The 15,913-nt window shown below is 46.7% G+C and overlaps 2 protein-coding genes across 2 annotated transcripts in view; one reads left to right on the plus strand and one right to left on the minus strand.

Annotated features, from left to right (window-relative positions):
* LOC144806098 (uncharacterized) overlaps positions 1-11,343 on the minus strand; it is a 67,982-nt gene extending 56,639 nt beyond the window's left edge. Inside the window, exon 1 of the mRNA XM_078672535.1 lies at positions 10,945-11,343. The gene's annotated coding sequence lies outside the window, so the exon portion shown is untranslated. The remainder of the gene's footprint in view (positions 1-10,944) is intronic.
* LOC144806094 (uncharacterized) overlaps positions 1-15,913 on the plus strand; it is a 615,705-nt gene that overhangs the window by 322,576 nt on the left and 277,216 nt on the right. The gene's annotated exons all lie outside the window — the stretch shown is intronic.

Below are 15,913 nucleotides of genomic sequence, written 5' to 3' on the forward strand. Positions count from 1 at the left end.
CACCACTCACATTGGGTGAACAGACTCGTCTCTGCTACATACATCCACTCTGTTCTCAAATTTGCTTGGGGCTGTCAAAATGCAAAGAGCTGCAATATATTCGCCACACTTTCCTGACTACCTTGTTTTAAAAAGTTGTGACATTCAAGCGTGATTCTTGGTTCGTCTGCAAGATGAAGTTTTGAGGTCTCGACTATTCTATCCCGCAGGGATAAATAGACGAGAGTAATGTAGTTAAAACAAACTCTCTGACCAAGCAGATTCCATTCGGATTTCTCACAATGCATGTTAACTCTTGAAGCGTGGCGCTTCTCCAGTACGCGCTTCGCCTCGCACACCACCATCAAAGGCTTCTGATCCCCCTCACTCACACCCCATCCCCATATGCTCCTTTCCTCCCTCCCACTCGCTGGCTCCCCCGCCCCCCCCCCACCCACCAGGCTCTTGAAACGTGACGCTTCACCAGTGCTTCCCTCCCACTCGCTCACTCCGCTTCTCCCCCACCCCCACCCCCATCCGACTTGTTTGCAACTATTCTTACCCCTTCTCCATTCTCAAACATTCCCTTCTTTAGCTTTCTATTCGAAACCGCTAGCATCAGCCTCCCATTCTGTGCTTTTACTCCTCCCGCCTCATTTGCTTCCAAGTCCGTTTTCACTTGATGTTTTCCTTTTTCTCAGTTTTCTATATAGTCTCTACCGGAAGCTATTGGACACCTTTAAAACTCATTTGCTCCAGAGTCCGTTTTTACGTGTTGGTTACTTTTTTTACCGTTTACAATGTAGCCAGATTTTTTACTTACGCTGGTTACTTTGATTAGTTTGCTTCAGAAACAAATGCGCTTCTCTGACATCATTTTTTTTTAATTACACACGGCATTCACGCTTTATTTTTTGTAAGAAACACTGTGATTACTTTGTCTAATCTCCTAAACAAACATGCTGCGTGACCGCATTCGTCCCGGAAACCAGAAAACGAGCCAGACAAACCTCAGTAGATGTTCATTTGGAGGCCCAAGTCAAGAGTCCTAGAAAGACCCTTGTGTGATGTGTCTGAATACTAAACCGGGTTAATCTGCGAACAAATATGGAGAAAACGGAGGAGCTACGCTCGCAACTAAGATGGCCGCATAGGCTCCCGGCTCCGCCGACCTCCGTCCTCCGCCGGACAATCCTGCTACAAATCCTGAATTTCCACCCTGCCTCCGGGTGTGTGAACGGCTACGTTATATTTTGGTGCAATCCCGGGATTTTTTCCAGCTTTGTGGACGAAGTTACGTCGAGTTTTAGTTTGGGGCCTACACCAGCTTGTGATCCGGGGACTTGAGTACTGGCCCAGCCGGGTTCCAGTTGAATAACATGGGTGACCATCAGGGTCCGGTCCTTGGACATGGGAAAAAATTTTAAGCCCGATTTTGACGGCGGTCGTTGTTCTAGCCTACAATCGATGGAGGGTTGACGAGGCACGACAGTGTGCTGCGGGTGTGGGTCCCTGGCCCGGAGACCCGGTCTGAACCCCGCCGGTGTTTGCCGGGTTGGGATCTACGCCTGTGGCCTCGGAACCTGGACCGCAACCTTGGTAAGTCCTCGTTCTCCCTCCGCGACAGTCCGTCCCAAAATTAGCCGATTCCCCCGGGGTAGGCCGGGCCTCGGAGGACGCGAACATGGGTGTCTCGGACCACGATTCGGTGGGACGGACTGAGTCTGAACCGTCGATACGATCTGTATTGGCAGCGATCGGGGCCTTACATTCCCATGTGGAGTTCATTGTCTGAAAAATGATTGTGGTTGCACACGGACTTGGACAAGTGGGACCGGACCCTACACCGTCTCAAAATCCTGATCAGCCTACATCACCCATGGCGGTCCCTGTAGCGGCAGTGTACCCTGTGCCACGAGAGGTGTCGGAGCTTCATGGCAATGTGATGGTAGATAATCGTGTACTCGACGTGCCCTATGGTCTGCCAAGCCCACCAACATCGTCTACCGAGTTTGGTTTAATTGTTGCTCCCCTTCCGGACTCTCTTGCTGGGATCTCTCTATGGAATGATTCAGCATTCTACCCCTCTTTGACGCTTTCAATTTCCTCACAGAGGCACAGACGTCGTGAGTGTGGAGTGTTTGGGTGTGCGGGCCGGAATAACAGGCGTGGAGGCCGGATGTAATGTGCTATGTTTAGCACGAGTTTTATTGTATACAGCAAAGTCAAGCTCTTGGGCACGGTGATTAGGTACAGTCCTTGTGGGTCGGGTTGGGGTTCCTAGCGAGGAGGGTCCGCAGGTGAGAACGCAGGCTGGTCTTCCGCTGCAGGGCTGGTGTTCTCCTTCCTGGTTGCGGGCGTTGGGGTGTCCCTCGGAGATAAAGGAAAGAGACACAGGGCAGTTAGTTCCAATAGTCACGGAACTCGGTCGACTGACACCGGCACCGGGAGTGTGAGGGCGGAAATAGACCGTGAGGGAGGGCGGTAGGGTAGGGGAAGAAGGGAAAGAAAAGTCGGGATGTAGGGATAGGGTGCAAAGTGGGGGGGGTTGGGTGGAAGGTACTGTACAGTGGAGGGGTGAATATAATACACAGTGGTGTGCGCGTGACTTCTGTGCAGGATGTATACTAAAGATTTACACTATTTATACTATTTACACGGGGAGGGGGAAACACGGAGAATGGTAACAGTTTACTCACGTGCCCCGCCGTAACTCTCATCCGAGTTACGGCCGCTTTCCAGCCACCTCCTGAGGATGCCACCAATCCTCGCACCAAACGTCTTCCTCTTCCTCCTTCGCTCGCCTCGTCCTCTCTCCTACAGTCTCCGCTGTCGGTCCTTCGCGTCTCGCCAACTCCTGCCACGAGTCCACCGCTGGGAACCTTGTCTCCTCGGCGTCGCTGGCTTTTCTATCATCTGACCGGGTTCCTGAGGAAAGGCTTCCGGGGTCAGGCGGGGTCACTTCCGGTCCGGTAGTATCCGTCGCACTTCCGGGGTCATTCCAGGCCGCTTCCGGTCCGCTGGGTTCCGGTGGTGCTGTCGGCGCCTGCAGGGAGACAGAGAGAGGTGTAGCCGGTTTTGGCTGTGGGTTAGTGATGCCGCCCGTATGGGCGTTCCTACGGTTGCGCTGTGTCCGGGAGGTAAGGGGCGTCCCTTCACAGTGAGCTTATGTCGACGAGGGTCACCGTTGCTGCCGATAAAATTCCTAGGGACTCTATAACTTTGCCTCGCCTCATACGGAACTATACTGAACTATTTTCACATTCCGACTATCCTGCGGAGGCGAAAGCCTGTCTGGAAGGGGCTTGCTCCACTGATCGGAAGGGTCAAGGATGAGACTGACTGTTGGGGTTTGGCACTATGGGTTTTCTGAAGTGGGATTCGTTACCATTGTATTTATAGGAGGTAGGGCGGTCGTTACTGTTTCCCCTGTTTAGTTTTTAAATTTGCTTTTCAATGGAGTTATGTGTTTATTATGGGGATTCTTGGTTCTGGCGGGGGGGAGGGAGGACCGGGGGTCCGTATTGAGATGTCCTCCTCCAAGTTTTACTACATTTAGTACTGCCGCGGGTCACATCAACAATCTTCTTTGCCGCCATCACGAGAGCCCTATGGCCACGCCACGCCCACTACCGCTAGGCCACGCCCCCGCCGAAGGCATTTAAGCAGCGCTGATCACTAGCGCAAGCCAGAGAATCCTACCTCCTGAGGCGGAAGCCGGGAGAGCGCTTGTTTGCATTTTTAAATAAAATTGACCGTGAGACTGTGTTTTTATGTACCTACTCCTCTCCCTGGGCACCTATTATTTACTTATCACACCCTTGGTTTCCCCGCGCAGCGGATTTTAGCGCTGCCACGAGTCATATCAACAATCTTCTTTGCCGCCATCACCGAGAGCCCTATGTCCACGCCCACTACCGCTAGGCCACGCCCCCCTTCTATAAACCATGTGCATTCCCCGGATGCGCAGCGGACGAGCGCAGCGGACGAGCGCAGCGGACGAGCGCAGCGGGCGCGCCGAAGGCAAGCCCGTCTGCGCCCGTCATCGCCAAGACATCGCCTCTCGCCTGTCCCCCTGGCCAAGCTCTACGGGAAATTCGCCATTATGATAGGGAGCTTCTACTTGCCCTGATCCCTGGCCAGACCTGTGATGAGCTATCAGGCCACCTTGGACAGACATGCTTACAATGTAAGTCTTGTGAATTCACAACACCTAGTCCCTGCTTATCTGGGCACAGGTCAGACTCGTTTAAACAAACACCTATTACCGTCCTCCAACTGAATATTAGGTCTCTCGCAAAACACCACTTAGAGGTCAACACACTCCTCCTTGATGAGAACCCTGACATTCTTTTTTTATGTGACAACATGACCAGTCTACCGAACCTCACGTTGCTATTTGATCAAGACCTTAAATAGAGACGCAAGGGGCGGCGGCATAGCAGTCATTTATAAAAATCAATATATCTGCTCCTTTATTAAGGAAGATATTTATGGCTGTGAAAGCACTCGATTTAAGATCATTATGGGCCCACACTTTGCTCTGTCAGGGCTTTATATCTATCGACCCCCTGGACCTGCTTCTAATGTTCATCAAAGCTCTCCTTGAGGTGGCCAACTCCTTGGTTGTGGGTTCGGCTAACTTCACAATATTAGGAGATCTAAACCTCCATTTTGATTTGACTCATGACCCTACCATCAAAAATCTCCTGGCGGACCTTGCGGCCTTACAACTAGACTCTTTAATTCAGACTGCTACGCACTCGGCTGGGCATGTATTAGACCCTGTCTTTACTAATATCCCGGAGGTTAGGACAGATGTGCCTAAACCTACGGGATGGACAGATCACTATTTAATCAAAATTACTATGATGGTCAGGGAAATGTTCAACAAGGATGAGCCAACCCGGCGCTTCAAGAGGCCTTGGCATAAACTTACAACCAATGACCTCCACTCTACTCTAGGAGCATTCCATTATGAGACAAATATGGACATCAATATGGCAATATGGCATACGCCGCCTTCCATGACTGGATTAGCAGAGGATTAGATGCCCTCATTCCAGCTAAATGGACTAAGGGGCGCAGATCCCCCTCCAACCCAAGGTATAATGACACTTTGAGATCCATGCGGAAAGATTGTAAAAAAGCCGAGTGAATCTGGAGAAGGGACTACAATGATAGGGATAAAGCATTTTATCTGGCCAAACAAAAACTCTATCACAAAGCTATTTGCTCCGCGCGTGCTTCTTTCTATGCAGAAGAAATCAACTCTAGCCCGAACCCCACCAAATGTATCTTTAAATTGGTGCAAGAACTGCAGAGTAGCAGAACCCCTGTCTCCAGTATCACCTCCGTGCAGCAGTGTGAGTACCTTGCCATTTTCTTTGTAGAAAAAGTGCAAAAAATATATAGGTCATTCCCGCAGCACTCTTTTGATCCACTTAACTCCACTAATTCCAATATTAAGTCTTTAGAATACTTTCTACCATCCCTGGCCTCTATACTTAATCTTTCCTTCTCTTCGGCCAATGTCCCGACTGTCTGGAAACAAGCATGGGTTTCCGCCATTATCAAGAAGCCTACTCTGGACCCCTCCAAACTAGAAAACTTCAGGCCCATTTCGTTGCTCCCATGGGTGTCTAAACTTGCGGAGGCTCATGTTAGCAACGTATTGTCCCAATATATGCATCAAAATAACATCCTAGACCCATCACAAAACGGGTTCAGGCCGGGCCACAGTACTGAGTCTGCCCTCCTGTCCACGACTGAACACCTCCGGACAATTCTTGATGCCGGTCAGAGCGCTGCGCTGATTCTGTTAGATCTCAGCGCAGCCTTTGATACGGTTTCACATGACATTCTGCTACATCGTCTGGCGACAGTAGGGATTACCGGTCTTGCCCTGGAATGGTTCCGCTCATTCTTGAAGGACAGATCCTTCAGGGTGTCGGCTCCCCCGTTTCTCTCCCAGTCCCATTCCATCGGCCAGGGAGTCCCTCAGGGCTCTGCACGTGGCCCATTCCTTTTTAATCTCTACGTGCAGCCACTTGCGGTAGTGGCTAAGGAGTGGGATCTAACGCTGGTGTCATATGCAGATGACACGCAGCTGGTAATCACTCTCACCGAAGGACCATCTACTTCGGCCTCGAGATTCAGGAGTGGGCTGGCTGCAGTAGCCCAGTGGATGACGGACAATTGCCTGCAGCTCAATGCAGGTAAGACGGAGGTGCTGCTTGTTGGGAGGAATACCAGCTATTGGAACGAGCACTGGTGGCCCTCTTCTTTGGGCACCATTCCACCACCTAAATCATTAGTCAAAAACCTGGGAGTCTGGATAGACTCCTCGCTTAGCTTCCAGACCCACTCAAAAAGAGTGGCAGCTACCTGTGTGGGCCTGCTGAGGAGTCTTAACCCGATACTCAATTTTTTTTACTCTAAAGTCCGGCAACTCATTGTACAATCCACAATCCTCTCTTGATTGGACTATGCCAGTGTTTTATTTTTGGGTGCAAACAAAGCGGAGATAGCGCGATTGCAACGAGTTCAGAACTCGGCAGCAAGATCCTTGGTGGGTCTTCCCCGCAGATGCTCTGTCAGAGCTACCATTCGAAAGCTGCATTGGCTTCCCATTGAATCTCGTATTCAATTTAAAACCCTCACCCTGGCATTCAAGATCCTCAAATCCAGATGCCCAAAACTCCTGCGCCCGCTTCTAACACCTTATGTGCCACAGCGCAGTCTGCGCTCTTTAGGCCAACACCTAGTAATAGTACCCCGCACAAAGCTCTGCCGTATTGGTGGTCGCTCCTTCAGGGTTCTGGGAGCTAAGCTCTGGAACTCCTTGCCATTGAATATTCGCTCCTTGGAAAACCTGTCCGCCTTCCGGAAAGCCGTTAAGACCCATCTGTTCCCCTCTCCTTAGGACTTCCTGCCTCAGCTCTTTCTCTGCTATTGGTATGGTACTTGTGGATCCTCAGCGCCGGGACGCCTCTTTGCTGGGGCAGCTGTTGCGCTTAATCAAAATGTTAACATAACATAACATAACATTGTTTACTGAAGGCAGAAGCTTTAAGCCTCTATCTGCCTCAGGAGTGAACAAGGTGTAATTTACTGTGAATAAACCTCTACGGGTGGGACGAGTTATTAGAAGTACATTTCTGCATCACACCAATTGCAGCCTTATAACCCGATGTTCCTATTACCAGCTCAATGGCGACCAGTTTATCACCCTCTAAAGGATGAAAGGCTGAGCCTGCCCTACGAGTATTCAGATTTGGTAGAGGTCACACTCGGATGTCGGGTCAACTCAGTGAGTCATCTGGCTTAGTGAAGGCCAACAGCTTGTCTGTCTAGAAGTCTTTTATAATCGTGGTTGAGTTTACTTATATTTATTTCCATGTTTAGAAACATGTTTTGCTTGTGTGTGTAAAATAGGAACTTTGACGGTTATGGGTGGCATACGGGACACTCTGTGTGTGGGCTTGTTTAGTTTTACACAATAGCCCACGTCTAAGTATACCCCAGGTGTATATTAGTATCAAAGTGTGATTTTTGTTTATAGTAGAGCAGCAATAAGGTGCATGGTTTCGGCTACCAAATAAAACGTATTGAAGGGTACAGCGTTCATACTGATGAAGGGTCATGGCGAACACCCCCTTGCTGTGCTTTGAAAAACGCTCCTTTTCGGGTGGAAGGAATTACCCATAAACATGCGGGCGCATTGCTTGTAGCTGAATGGCGTTTGGCAGGTCTTGTGATTTTCATTCTGTTCCAAATATGCATTTTATATATTTGTTTAATTGTATTGCATCTATTGTAAAATCCAACGACTCTTTCAAGTCAGTAGGAATCTGTCTGGGGGCGATTTTAATGCTAAGCTAACTTACTCATGGTCAAGTGAATATTCACATAGCAGCAGACAAACATGCAATGGGGTAGAGAGCTAATGGACCATTTGAACACCCTTAACTTAATTAATGTTATGGAAATTGATGCAACTACAAAAGATAATGCCCCCCCGAACAGTCATTCAGAGGGAGGGGCTGCTCATCTACAATTGATAATGTTTTTTATCTCCCCCGCTTTAGAAGCAAGCTTGCTTAAAGCCGAAATTATGGCCACAATCTTTGGGGACCATAACCCAATACAAATAACGTTACGGATGTCTCCAGTTCCAACGCCTCAGACAGAATGTGGTGCTAGGGACCGATCACCATCTACAGATAACCTCAGACTGGGCTGGCGAGGCATTAATAACACAGAACGATTCAGTTCTATGGTTAGGGGAAACATGAATCTTATTAACATCTGCTTAGAGGCCCTGTTCCACACCCAGTGGCTATCAGCGCCTTTACCGAACTCAGTGGACCATTAAATCCTTGCTGTCTAAACCCATTTGTACAGTACTGCGTGAACCTAGATGGTTCAATCAGGAGTGCTCAATTGCCAACAGAAAGCTCCGCAAGGTCCTATCTCAAAGCCCTAGGTGTAATGGGATGCGCTCATTAATGCCACCAGCTTAAATAATGGGAATATATTTTGGACTACCACTAAAGATCAATTGGACAACCGTTCACTCCCATCAGATGCAACATAATGAGCGCCACCTGGGAAAGTCACTTTTCCACTATTTACCAAGAGCCTGCTTTTTAATCCGACCCTTTTATTAACAGGGTGCCACCTGGAATCCCATTATCAATAAACAAGGTTGAGGAGGCTATACGTCAGAGTGCGGGCAATAAAACTCCAGGCCCTGATGGGTTGGCCATTGATCTTATTAAATATAAACCAGATTTTTGGGCCCCACTGTTGTTAAATATTTTTCATATTCTAACCAATGCCCCACTGTCTAAGACATGGTCTACTAGCACGATCGTTCCCATTTTTAAAAACGGCGATTGCACACAACCTTGTTGCTGTAGACCGATCTCCCTCATAGATAACAACCTTAAAATTTTAGGCAGAGTTTTATACACAAACATTTTAACCTGGACAGAGGACAATCAGTTTTAGAACAATGCCAACTACGTTTCAGGGGTAAAGTTGGCACAAACGAGCAAAGTCCTAATCTTAATTTGATCATAGGGAAGTACACTTTTGCACAGCACTTGCCACTTTACTTAGCTTTCTTTTATGGACCTGTCCTCAGCTTTCGATTTTGTCAATAGGTCCCGTCTATGGTCCATCCTTTTAGAATATGGACTGGATGAGGCCCTTGTTCATTATTTAGCCTATCTCCATACGGACCTGAAAGCGAGGTCAGGATTGGTGTTGGGGAGAAGTTTCCAATTACATCAGTGTAGATAGAGAAGTCAGACAGGGGTGTGTTCTGGACCCTTTTCTATTTATCATATATATAAACAATTTACTGATCACACTAACTAATGATGTTGCCAGAATTCAAGGCAAACCTCTCCCAGTGCTTTTATACACAGATGATGCAGTTTTAATTGGTCACACACCAAATGCACTACGCACTTTAGTTCGAGGTTTCACAGATTTTATGTCCGGCCTAGATTTATGCACAAATGTTAAGAAATCTTTTATAATGCCTTGTGGGCCAAGGAAATGTCTGTTAATATTTTATCTCTGTGGGCGACCAAAAATTAACTTGCACTGCTACTTCCCCTTATCTGGGAATGGTCTTCGCTGCGAACGGCACCTGGTGTGAACACTTGGCATATTGTAAAAGTAAGTTCTCGAGGGCTTTTAACTCAATCCTCGGTCTCCTCCGCCCTAGAAAATCTGGAACAATTCCAGCCTTTTTAAAGATTTTTAAGATCCTGTGTGTACCAATAGCTACCTATGAGGCAGAGGAATGGAGTGTTGCCAACTGCTCTTGCGTCCAATCAGAGGAAAGTAGATTTTGTAGAAAACTCTTGGGCGCTCCAATCTCCACCCCTCTGTACATATGTCACGGCAAACTGAAATTAGGATACATTGAAGACATCATAGGGCCCGCCCTGTACTATTTTGGCTATCCATAATGGAGAATCCCGAGGCTTCTCTCACAAGGGACATAATAGATGATAGTCTTCGCTGTGAGAAAGGGATGGATATTCCATGGCTTCCTGGGGTAGTTAACGGTCTGGAAAGCGTTAACCTTGGTAGACTGTTTGCCAACTCAAACATAGCTGTAACAATGGACAAAAACGTTTTAAAGACAGCATTGTACGCACTTTATAGCGCGGATAAACTAGAAAGGGAATTGAATATAAAAACGGTCGCAAAATGTATATCCATTGAGCACCCTGGGCACTGTCTACCAAGTTATATTGCACTACCCATGTCCCAATGGGAGAGAGGCCTCCTATTCCGTCTAAGAGCTGGGAAAGTAAGATATTTGCTTTGTTTTCCCTATAGTTATAACGCAAAACGTGACTCCCTGCCATGTCCATGTGATGGTCACAGTGGTCAAACGCTTTTACACTTTTTAGTCTTTAGTAAATACTATATGAAAGTTGCACAATGGTTGCTAATTCCGTATTTTAAAAAATTGTCACCTATTGATTTAACAGACGCTCTTGACTGCAAATTTAAATTGGACAATGTTGCATTGATCTTGCGCATTGGCACCTTTTTGAGAGTAGCTACGGGTGCACGGAAATCTATGTGCGATCTATGAAGTCATTCGTATAGTACTATTCACTATATGCACTTTACCTAGGTTTACTGTATTTTGCTACATTATGGATTGGACATTGCTTATCTATTTATTTTTCTATTTTTTTTTATCCTGTACATGTGTTACTTTTACTGGTCGATCTTCTCATGACAGACTTTTCAGGCGAAACAAATGTCCCCGTTTGCTGAGGCCTTGAAAAGAGTGACCCAACTCCAGCAGTGAGGGCCAAGGAGCATTGTTGATACAAAATAATCATCGATCGATGCAACAACAAATGAATCCCGGAGGAGGCTTGAGCCCCTCCAGCAGCAGACAGTCTTTGTATCTCTTGGCCTCACCTGGGGTTTCATGCGGGTCCTCTGGGCCCTGCTGTGGGTCTGGCTGAGCTTTCTGAGGCCTTTGAGTAACCCCAGCACTGAACTATGAGCGCGGGTTAGAGAGGACCATTGATGGACAACTGCGCATGCGCTGAGGACAGACACTGCCTCCCACCGCGAGGGCAGGAAGGCCTTGAATTCCAGTGTCCGCGCGGGGACACAATGAATGAGATACAGCTGCCTCCCGCCGCGGAGCACGAGGCGCCTCGCGCCACAGCACAGGGTGAGATGTATTTAAATGCAAAGCTCCTCGGTAGACTTCTCTGGGAGAGGTGTCTTTCCTCTGCGCAGGCGTATGAGCGGGAAGTGTCTCTCGGCTGCGCGTCCTCTGTCCAGGGCGGTTTACAGTCCGTACCCCGTGCAGGTCCTAACTCGGCGATAGGACGTCGTGTCTTCGCTCCGCACATGCGCAGCTGTGACCCGCGGTCCTGCGCGTGCCCAGAAGTGAGACGCATTGTTTTATTTTGTTGAGCTCGCGCGCCACTCGGAGGGGAATAACACACCGGCCCCCCTCCTCACAGGCAGCCGGGCCCCCGGGGCTCGAGCAGAGGTGAGGGAGGCCTCTGACCCCAGGGTGACTCTCGAGCGCGGGGGCATCTTCAGGACACTGAGAGGCAGCACTCAGTGCAGGGGCTGCAGGGCTGTCCAGACTCTGAACTGCGTCATACATGTGTGACCTAAGAAAAGAAAGTGCATTCAAATCAACAGTTCCACCATCTTTATAAAACAATGTACATATGCGAGCATAGAACAACTGTATGTAGCGTTGTCCTACTTTGCTTTCCCTCGTGTGTGTGTCTATGTGTCTGTGTCTGTCTGTGTGTCTGTGTGTGTGTCTGTGTGTGTGTGTCTGTGTGTCTCTGTCTGTGTGTGTCATTGTGTGTGTCTGTGTGTGTGTGTCTGTGTGTGTCTGTTGGTCTCTGTGTGTCAGTGTGTGTGTCTGTGTGTGTGTGTCTGTCTGTGTGTCTGTGTGTCTGTTGGTCTCTGTGTGTCTATCTCCCATTCCCTGTAGAGAGACTATGTAGCTCCTCGTGTAGAAGAGTCGGTCAAGAAGGAGCACACTGCATTGATTAATTTCTTGGTATGCACTTTTTATTAGTATTACAGAAAATCACAATGATTGATTGTCTCTTTTATATTCTTCTTTCCCACAGGGTCTTCCACTTCAGTCCCTTAGGTGAACATCGGCCACCGTCGTCCCTCGGACAGAAGGGAAAGACTCAGGTAAGTGTTTTTACTTCATGGTTTAGTCAAGGGAGTATGTGAAGGACAAATATTAGCTATGCATAAATGTCAAGGGAGGGGGTTGGAGCAACTAAAAGAAAAACAGTAGCCGATGATTTCTGCTCTTGTCTTCCTATTTCATCTCACTTATTTCCTTTTCCCAGGGTCCCTTTCACCCCTCAGCCTCCCCTCCGGTCCCTCTCTGACTCAGCCCCTTTCCAAAAGCCCCATAGACGCCCACTCACCTGTAAGAGCCACGTCACTCCGAGGCCATGGCGTGGTGACTCCACGTCCTTCAGTGAGTTCTGGTCTCCTTCTGTTTCGACTTTCCCTCCTCGCCAACAAGCTGTGACCTCCCCAAGGCTCCAGTTCTCTCTCTCGGAAGGCTGTTCGGTGTTCTCTGTTTTTCCGCTCTTCCCTGCTGGTTTCTCCGCCTTAGGTTATGGCTCACTTGAGCTGGTGGAATGCCTTTCTGACGGCTTGGGGAGGATTTACCAAGTCTTAGTTCCTTTTCTCTTTCTTCAGTAGGTCGATTAGTGGTGCTGCTATTTCACAATAATTGGGTTTAAACCGACGGTAGTAGCCTTGTAAGCCCAAAAAGGATCTAATGCCTTTTTTGGTGGAACGGAAGGGGGTGTCTACAACTGCTCTCAATTTCTCTTGTTGCAGAGCGATAGCCCCATCTCCCAATAAATAGCCCAAATATTTGACTTTGGTAAAGGTTATCGTGGACTTTTTGGAGTTCACGTGGAGCCCTGCAGTCCTAAGTGCTTGGAATATCTTCCCACAATGGACGAGATTTAGTTCCCAGTTAGGGCTAAATATTATGATATCGCCTATGAAGGCTAAGGAGTACTCTTGATGTTGGGAGCAAACTTTGTTCATAAATCTTTGGAACGTCGCTAGTGCTCTGTATAACCCAAAAGGCAGTGCAGTAAACTCGTATAGTCTAGTAGTGCTGTCAATTTAATTTAACTTAATGGTTAATGGCGTATTGGTGAATTTTTTAACAAACGAATAAGCGCAGTTGTGGTCATCTAAATGGTCCAACGCACTTTAAAAACTCTACTTGTTCACAACCATTCACATGACTTAGACTTCTTAAACATTCCATATCGCCGATTTCTTCACCTGCATGTTTAACAAATCCGTCCATTTCATGCCTCACCAGCAGAACCTTACCTGATAGTTGACGACAATTGCGCTTATTCGTTTGTTAAAAAATTCACCAATACGCCATTAACCATTAAGTTTCCCATGATTGTTATTGTTATGAATGGATATGATTTTTTTACACTTATATAGATATGTTACATATGCCATATATGTTGTTTTTTGTAGATGCTCCCAGACGAAGGGTATCAAACCCGAAATGCATTGGAGCTGGAGAATGTAAAAGTTGAAAATTCAAAAACTTTATTGATCATGTGAATAAACATACAACAATGGAAACAAATAAACAAAATTCTTTACAAGTCTACCAGGAGTAAAAGATTTTTTTCGTGAATATATGGAGGATAATCACCCCAATATTAGTGTGCCCTAAGGGATGCAATCAATTTTCAATTGACAGCACTACTAGACTTTAACTCACTGGTCTTGAGGGTAGAAGACAACACCTTAGGAGCACCTGCTTAAACCTAAGCAACTCCACCAAATGAAGTTTAAAACAAGCTGTGCACTCGTCGACTAATTTGAGAAACATTTGTTAACTCGTTTAGCCCATTAGAGGTGCTAAAGGCGTTTTTTTCTTGGTCTTCCTGTTTAAGTGGTACCTGCTAATCGTCTTTTGTAAGATCGAATGTGGTTATATATTGGACTAAGCCTAATTTCTCAATTAGCTCATCGACTCTTGGTAATGGGTATGAGTGAAATTTCGAGATGGCATTGACTGCTCGGACGTTTATACAAAAACGGATGGAACCATCAGGTTTCAGAACTATGACAATGGGGGATACCAGTTACTGCTGGAAGGTTTTATGACTCCTAGTTGTAACATGCTCTCTATTTCGGCAGGAACTGCGTCCCCCCTAACGCCTGCTATTCTGTAGGGGTGTTGTTTTATTACTTTATTTGGTAAAGTAACAATGGCATGCTCGAGTATTGTTGATTTTCCCAGGAGGTCGGAAACGATGGAGGAGAAGGACTCTAAGAGGGTCTGAAGAGACACTTTTTGTTCCTCTGTTAGATGTTCGTTTATGGGCAATTTATTCAATGTTGAAGGAATGGGTTTTGAGTCAGACAAAACGTAATGGGTGTCTTTGGGGAGGGTTCACAACCATTTCTTTAGTAGATTTATGTGGTATATCTGGGTTTTGGTTGAGGAACGGCGTAACCGGTAAGTAGTGAGGCCTATCCTGTCAGCACCTTCATATGGTCCCTTCCATTCTGCCCGTTTTTGGCGTATAGAGGAAGGTAGGAATAGGAGCACCCAGTCATGGACCTGTAACTGTTGTCACCTCTTTCCTTTATTGTAAGACATCTGCTGTCTTTTTTGTGCTTTTTCTAGGTTTTTGTGAGCAAAATCTCGCAATTTCTGTATGCGCAATTTCTGTATGTATTTCTGTATGGGTGTATTCTAGATGGTGTTCTGTCTCTTCTTGTTTCTCTTGTTCCCACGCTTCTCTTGTCATTTCTAGCAAGGTTTGTGGCTATCTCCCGTAAAGAAGTTCAAAGGGAGAACAACCCAAGCTTCTCTGAATCTGGCTTCAAATAACAAAGAGGGCGAGTGGCATCAACATGTCACATTCTTTCCCTTCGGTGGTTAGCATTTTCTCCATGGTTAGCCTGAAGGTGGCGTTATATCGCTTGCACAGACCATCTGTCTGAGGGTAATAAGCCGATGTTTTTATTTGGGTAATTTTTAAGGTTTTACAGACTTGTTTCATTAAACGAGAAACAAAGGGGTACCCTGGTCTGTCAAAATCTCTCTTGGAAATCCTACCCTCGAAAACAACTCTAGTAACTTTTCACTGATGTTTTTTTCGTGCTTGGTGTTTGTAGGGGAAATGCTTCTGGGTATCAAGTTGCATAATCGACAATAACCAGTATATAGATATATCATCTTTTTGATTTTGGGAGAGGACCCACTAAATCCATACTTATCCTCTTATAAGTAAAGCACTGGGTGTACAAGCGAGTCTGAACATTAGGGTGAATGCTATTTTATCATGTCCGTGCACCATCCATTGATTACACCCACCAACTATTAAAACGACGAATCCATGCCAGGACTGGCGAACATGCATGGAAATTAAGAGGGCCCTGACAATGTACGCGGTCTAAGAAAAACGCAAGTTAAATTGTCAAAGCAGACTTGATACTCTCGTCATAAGGAAAGTTAAGTTGCCCAAAAACATTAAACGAGGAAGGATTGCTTTTAATGGGACACGGCTGTGAGAAGTTGGCCTGATAGGTGATGTTTCCAATTCTGGAACCACCTGTTATCAGACCAAACAATCCCTTATGGTGTCTGGTTGTAAGTCAACCTTATTAGACAAGCTATCCTAGGGGTAGCATGGACTAAGCAGCCTAAAGGCTTAACTTAAGAGGTCGTGTTAAGCGAGCTGTTTTACCACATACAATCCTGCAATATCAAATGAAAGGACACCACACAAGTATATATTATAAAAATATATGTATTTATTACTAAAAACAATCCCCAGTATTCTTTATGAATAAAGGGGCACAAGCGTTAAATCAAAAG

Source organism: Lissotriton helveticus (assembly GCF_964261635.1).
Source record: "Lissotriton helveticus chromosome 1_1 unlocalized genomic scaffold, aLisHel1.1 SUPER_1_unloc_45, whole genome shotgun sequence".
NCBI lineage: Eukaryota > Metazoa > Chordata > Amphibia > Caudata > Salamandridae > Lissotriton > Lissotriton helveticus.